A 7405-nucleotide genomic window follows, 5' to 3' on the forward strand; every position below is an offset into this window, starting at 1 on the left:
GGTGGAGCTATACGCATGGATTACCAGTATTACTGAAACTATACGCTATTATGCATTAGAGCAGAAATGTATGCTCCTAGCTAACGTAATTATTTAGATAGGGTGTCATCAGACTGGGGATGAAGTAAGAATTGGTAAGATAAAAAGAACGTATTGGCATTATAAGAATTAAATAATGCAGGGAAGAAACTTCAGCTTTACTGACTATTATACACCAACATCGATTTTTCAGCGTAGAAATTTACATGAATCAACGTTGCCTCCCTGCAGAATCCTAAATTAACTTCACATATCTGTACATACAACTTGATTATGTAATTGTCTGATGTCTCTAAGATTTCAGAAATTCTTTCTTAACAACATAGAAATAATATGCGCCAGGTTTGGCTGGCTGCATAGCTTAGTAGGGGAACTCCTTGCCTTCTATAACAGTGAGATATCGAATTCCGGTGCAGTCGGATTTCAGAAATTCTTTCTTAACAACATAGAAATAATATCCGCCAGGTTTGGCTGGCTGCATAGCTTAGTAGGGGAAATCCTTGCCTTCTATAACAGTGAGATATCGAATTCCGGTGCAGTCGGATTTCAGACATTCTTTCTTAACAACATAGAAATAATATCCGCCAGGTTTGGCTGGCTGCATAGCTTAGTAGGGGAACTCCTTGCCTTCTATAACAGTGAGATATCGAATTCCGGTGCAGTCGGGTGATGATAATTAATGAGTGCCCATATGCTTGTACCGTTGCCGATAGATTCACTGACTCATTAAGCAATATATGTGGAAGAATATAGACATTTTACACTTCGTGTTACGTAAAACTGTTCATCACTTTAGGGTACAACAGGCCCCCGGCTTTGTTCTTCGTAGAGATAATTTGGATCCTTACAAAGAGGATGTCCACTTTAGTTTTGAAACATAACATTTATTCCTTCGATGGTGTAAAATTCAAAGGAAAATGCCTGTGATGTGGGAAGTCTTTTGATATCCATTTTATCTGTAAATAAAGTTCGGTTTCATCATCATCATCATCATCATCTGTTTACCCTCCAGGTTCGGCTTTTCCCTCGGACACAGCGAGGGATCCCACCTCTACCGCCTCAAGGGCAGTGTCCTGGAGCTTCAGACTCTTGGTCGGGGGATACAACTGGGGAGTATGACCAGTACCTCGCCCAGGCGGCCTCACCTGCTATGCTGAACAGGGGCCTTGTGGAGGGATGGCAAGATTGGAAGGGATAGACAAGGAAGAGGGAAGGAAGCGGCCGTGGCCTTAAGTTAGGTACCATCCCGGCATTCGCCTGGAGGAGAAGTGGGAAACCACGGAAAACCACTTCGAGGATGGCTGAGGTGGGAATCGAACCCACCTCTACTCAATTGACCTCCCGAGGCTGAGTGGACCCCGTTCCAGCCCTCGTACCACTTTTCAAATTTTCGTGGCAGAGCCGGGAATCGAACCCGGACCTCCGGGGGTGGCAGCTAATCACGCTAACCACTACACCACAGAGGCGGACAGTTCGGTTTCAAAGCTGGTAAATATTTTGCCTTCTTGTCTCGCATTTCGAATTGAATTTGTGGATCATCGCTGCTGAGTTGTGACAAAGTGAGAATGTGCTCCATCTCCTTGACGGCAAACACTAGAAGTAAATAAGAACAAACCCGTGGCTCATGCATAATATCAAGTGCCTTGGCAGGAGTCAGCTCATGAGTTGACCACATGAGGCTAAGAAAATCCCACTCCAGCCTCAGTCCAGAATTAAAATTCATGTACTTGATGGGAGTCTAACCCAGGCCTCCATATAGGAGACTTGATTATTGTAATTGAATAGCTAGTGACTTTACACGTAACTGATCATAAATCGCAAGGTTTTATCAAATTTTTCCTGCATTCATTGGTTTTCAGTTATTTAAATGAAGCCCCCCTTTTCTAAAAGATAAACTCACGAAATCAATGAGACCTTAAACCTAATTATTAATGTGTTATCAACATCAAAGTCTTCTTTCCATGGTATTCTATTGTCTGTAGTTGTGTCTGTGTGAGTGCTTTCTGATTATTTCATTCAACGTATGTCATCATTCACATATCTAAAACTTACTCCCATTGAAGATAGTCCCGGGAGACTCAGCATACTCTCAAAAATTTTACCATGAATCCTTTGCAACTGACCCATGTATGTATATGATGGATTAATACTAAATTTTAAATGTGCTAAGAATGATTTATGTTATTCTATGGTTGTTTAGGGTTAGTAGGCATTCTTGCTAGTGATGCATTGTCCTAACTTTGTATTTTATTTTCTCTAACTTATTTTTCTAAGTATTTTCAGCCCCTGATATTTACAATATGATAAATGAAGCCAACGATCGTTCACCGGAAAGTATGGACTCAATATCTGTAATTATTTAAAGCAGAAACATTCATAACGAGAAATATCCCCATAATATGGGATATGGTACATTGATCACATGTGAGCCTGTTAAAATAAATCTTGACAAATGGGGAAATTAATAAACTCGTTTTGTTGGATCCACTTAGAAAGATATCACAACGTGGTGAATGAAAACTTAGTAGACGATTACAATAATATGATTACGTACTGTGCATTCATAGAGCGTGAGGAAGTTCATGTTACCAGTCATACATGTGGTACAATTTTAAAACTACATTCCTATTACACATTTGTGGAAATTTACTGTTAAATTATAATAATATTATCACGTACCGAATAGTCTCTGAACGTGAGGAGGTTCACATACTACTCGTACATGTGATTGTTGAATATAATTTTGAAACAAAGATGAGGGCGTGGGTATGATAATAATTTTAGACTGATGTGTTTAATCCTCACACTAATGCATGATAATGTGAGCTGAATACCTGTCATCACAAAAATAATCTAAATCACATCAGGTATAGAAAATATTCCATCTGAACAGAATCCATGTTCATCAGCATTCTACCCAAGTTCCCGCAGCCAAAATTAATGTTCCTGCCCGTCTTGGCGAGGGAAGTAGCCGTCTTCATCCTTGATCGTAACAAGACGATTAAAGTCTGCAGATACTTGTTTAAATGGTAGATCTTCGTAATCAAGGACAATCATCTCAATTTCATAATACATACCTCCGATTTACAGCCGTTTTCCTACATGTACCGACTTCGTGGAAAGTTTTAATTCAGATATGCTTATTCGAACTGTCATATTAGATATTCCTGTATAGTTCAAAATATATGTATGTTGTTATCTATTCCTTAGACCCACTTCCTGAAAGGGGTCGAGAAGGTGAAATTATATAGCGTGATTTGTGCCCGGGTACCCTTCCCGGGTGCCAACCTCAGTTGAGGAGCTAATGAAGATGAAATGAATGATGGTGAATGAAATTGGGAGAAGAGCTGGATGAGGAACTCTTATATTATCACCTGAAAGTATATCTGAGTTGAATATCGACAATTCTGATGCAGTCCATTTCAAAAAAATATAAAATATTACATATTTAGTCATTCTAGTACATTCATATTCCTCCTCTTCGTTTAGTTTTCCATGGTTTAACATGATGATTTAGAAACGATATTTTAAAGTCAAATCTCATAACAGTAAGGATCCAGGGAATGGTTTATATTACTGATTGTTCTAATACATACCACGTACACTAAGCAGTTACTTTTTGAGACAACATTTTTTCATTTATGAATCTTGATTTGAAACAAAGTGTTACCACCAAATTATCATTATTGAATATCTCTAACTGAGTCCGGCTCCATGACTAAATCTTTGGCGTACTGGCCTTTGTTCACAGGGGTCCCGCGTTCGATTCCCGGTGGTTAGGAAATTTTAACCTCAATTGGTTAATTCGGCTAGCACGGGGACTGGGTGTATATACCGTCTTCATTATCATTTCATCCTCATCATGACGCGCAGGTCGCTTACGGGTGTCAAATCAAAAGACCTGCATCGGCCGAGCGGAACTCGTCCTTGGACGCTCCCGGCACTAAAACCCCTACGCCATTCCATTCCACCTGTAACTGGTGACTCAGTGCCTCAGATTCATCATATTCCCATTTAGAACGTAATTCTTCTTTTAATCTGATTTACGTCACACCGATACTGTTCGGTCTAATGGTGACAATGTGATACAAAAGGACCAGGAGTTGGAAGAAGCGACCATAAACTTCATTAAGTTACAACGCCAGCATTTGCCTTGAGTAAAAAAAGGGAAACCACGGAAAGCCATTTCTTACATCTTGGTGGTTTACAGCGGTGTCCGATATATCTATCCTCAGAATGTAAGTTGACGACTACATAACACATGCTGCATAGCCACTCGCTCGGTTTTAGAATGTAACTCACCGTGCATCTATTCAAATATACTCCAAATTTAATGCAGTCATCAGTTATAGCCTGTTCACTTTCTTCTTCCAATAGGCTCAAAGAAATTGCGTTTCATGGAAATGATTTGCTGATGAAAGCTCCTAATCCTGTAGAAACCCTTTATGAACACGTTATAATATAATGCATTATATTCTATTTTCTCAATATACTGACCATCGCTTCTCCTTACAAGTCTACCTGAAATGTAATTCAGTCAGTTGTACTATAATCCTTCCCTAAGTCCGGTTAATACCATTACGTACAACGGAATGTCAGTTATCTTCTGAATGGTTGACTCACAGAGATTATATAGGGTGATTCATCCTGATCTAGTGTTCAAATCGTTGTCCCTGCTAAGAACTAGCGAACAACACACACCACCTATAGCAGAAGGACGCAGTAGTCAAAATAATCCCAGAGAGACGCATTAATCGATTGTTTGTGAATGACCTGAAAGCTGATAATTTAAATAATTATCATATTTTAAATTCAAAGATGCGGAAGTGGCGTTTCAGTAAATATAATGACATGAGACTGACTAGTATCCATTCTGTGTAGTATCTTCATCGACCAAAACGTGATAATGTTAAGTGATTGTACAGTCAACGAAGTGTAAAGAGTTAGTCAGTATCAATATTAAGAGCTTAATTTACTATTTGAGCTGAACAGTGAGTGATATTACATGGATTATACCGGGTGGTACAGCTGCCCCTACTTTTTCCCGAATATATGCAACCAGCTAGGACGTAAATGCCTCTTAGTCCCATCTTGCGCAACACCTTACAGCAATGTTATGTGCAGTTAACCCGATGTAGACTTCTCCGCACAATGGAAAAATGGTACAAGAGGCAATTTTTCCCAAATATATGCAACCAGCTAGGACGTAAATGCCTCTTAGTCCCATCTTGCGCAACACCTTACAGCAATGTTATGTGCAGTTAACCCGATGTAGACTTCTCCGCACAATGGAAAAATGGTACAAGAGGCAGTAAGTGAGGTCCATCTCAAAAACACTGTACCATTTTATGTAGAGCGGTGTCCAATACTCTACTAATTTTTACGAAATGTTACTATACTGTACAAACCATAAACACGCCTATAGCTGTCGGTAGAGAATTGCGCACCTGATTGGTCCAAGAGGCCATTTTCTTTTGATAGAAAGGGTGGTCGTGGTATCATAGAAAACGTGATAGGGTAAGACCAATTACAGACATGTCAATGCACCACCATTTTGTACAGTCTCATCACATCGAAATTGATAGAAACGTGTTTTGCACTGTAGTTTATAATCTGTGGCATGCAAATGCTGTACAGCAGATGTGATAGCTTACGCCATGTAATTACTACCGTTAGAGCGATAAAAAAGGCATAAAACGGGACCATAAGGCTGTAACTCATCAGTAACTTGTCGAAGCGGGAACTTCCGCTCTCCTCGTGAATACAGAGTTACAAGGCTGGCGCCTGTACGTTGCAAATAGCTGCGCGGAATTACGTATGGAAAACGTACCTCGATTGGTTACTTGAAGCAGGACGGGTTCCAACCATTCTTGAGTCATGCATTTTTTTAATGTCATTTCGTATTCGCCTAGGCATCGTTTACGAAGACCTTTCTGAAGTCTCCGATATTCTTCTACGGAAGTTATAAAAAACGGGTATCATAAATATCGCCACATACGCACCGATTGTGAATACCACCTGAAACATAACGCTGGACTCATTCAACCAAGTAACGCGTAGAAAATGGTTGCAACTATCTGGGCGTAAGAGAGACGCGATTCTTTAGTTCACTGTGGTGTTTGCACATTCGAGTTCAGAACTTTCAACATCAACGATCAGTATCGAAGCGATAGCCTAGGTAAATCCATTAGTACAGAGCTACGAGACCAATTCTTTGTCGCCTGCAGTGGCTACATGGCACCAGTCGCAGCGAGCATTCTATATGTTAGCAGGCATGTAGAGTTCGAATCTAGTTACGAGCTTTTCAATTTTATTTTTATATTATACTTGTAAGGCCATTCGTAATAAATATTTAACGTTCTTAAGTCTCAAAAGTAATTTTCCACCTTTACAAAGAAAGCATACATACGAAAGGAATAATAACATGCGACTTCCATATGGCAAACGACTACAGGGAATGAAGCGCAGTGCACGTGTTGTCAACATTCTGACCCACCCATTCAACCAAGCAACTGCGCACGTTCGACTCGAAGACCAACTAACAGCGGTCTACACTTCATACGTAGGGCACATGAAACAGCATATCGTAATCCTAGCAGCAACGTGTGAGCACGTACTGTACGGTTAGCACGAAAGCAAACATTATGTATTCACGGGATGATTATGTGAATATGGTACTACTTTATGGAGAAGCAAGGCAAAATGCACGGGAAGCCAGACGCTTGTATCAAGAACGATTTCCTGGACGAAGGCTGCCAACTGCAGATACATTTCGACGTGTTGAAAGACGGTTGCGTGCAACGGGGTCATTTCATACATTACCCCGCGTTCGGGATGCTCCAGTGACGTCTGGAAATAACGACGAAGCTGTTCAAAATGCAATTGCATACAACCCGCACACAAGCTCACGGGCCATAGGAAATGAACTGATCATCAGTCATGTATCTGTACTGCGAATATTGCACCGCCATAAATTCCACCCTTTCCATCAACAGCTGCACCAGGAACTTCACGGAGATGACTTTCCAAAACGGATAGAATTTTCGCAATGGATATTACAAAGAGTTGAAGCTGATGCGAATTCCTTAATGGACATTTTCTTTAGTGATGAATCCAGATCTCACAACAACGGAACTGTTAATCGTCACAACTTCCATTACTGGAGCGTTGAAAATCCTCACTGGATCAGGGGAGCTCGATTTCAGGTACAATGGGGCGTCAACGTGTGGTGCGGGATACTAGGTGACAAGACAATTGGACCATATTTCTTCGAAGGAAACCTCACAGGACGACGCTATCTAGAGTTTCTTCGTGAGTACCTCCCACTCTTATTGGAGGATGTGCCCCTTATGACACGGTTACGGAT

The sequence above is a fragment of the Anabrus simplex genome, chromosome 1, assembly GCF_040414725.1.
Source record: "Anabrus simplex isolate iqAnaSimp1 chromosome 1, ASM4041472v1, whole genome shotgun sequence".
Classification (NCBI taxonomy): Eukaryota; Metazoa; Arthropoda; class Insecta; order Orthoptera; family Tettigoniidae; genus Anabrus; species Anabrus simplex.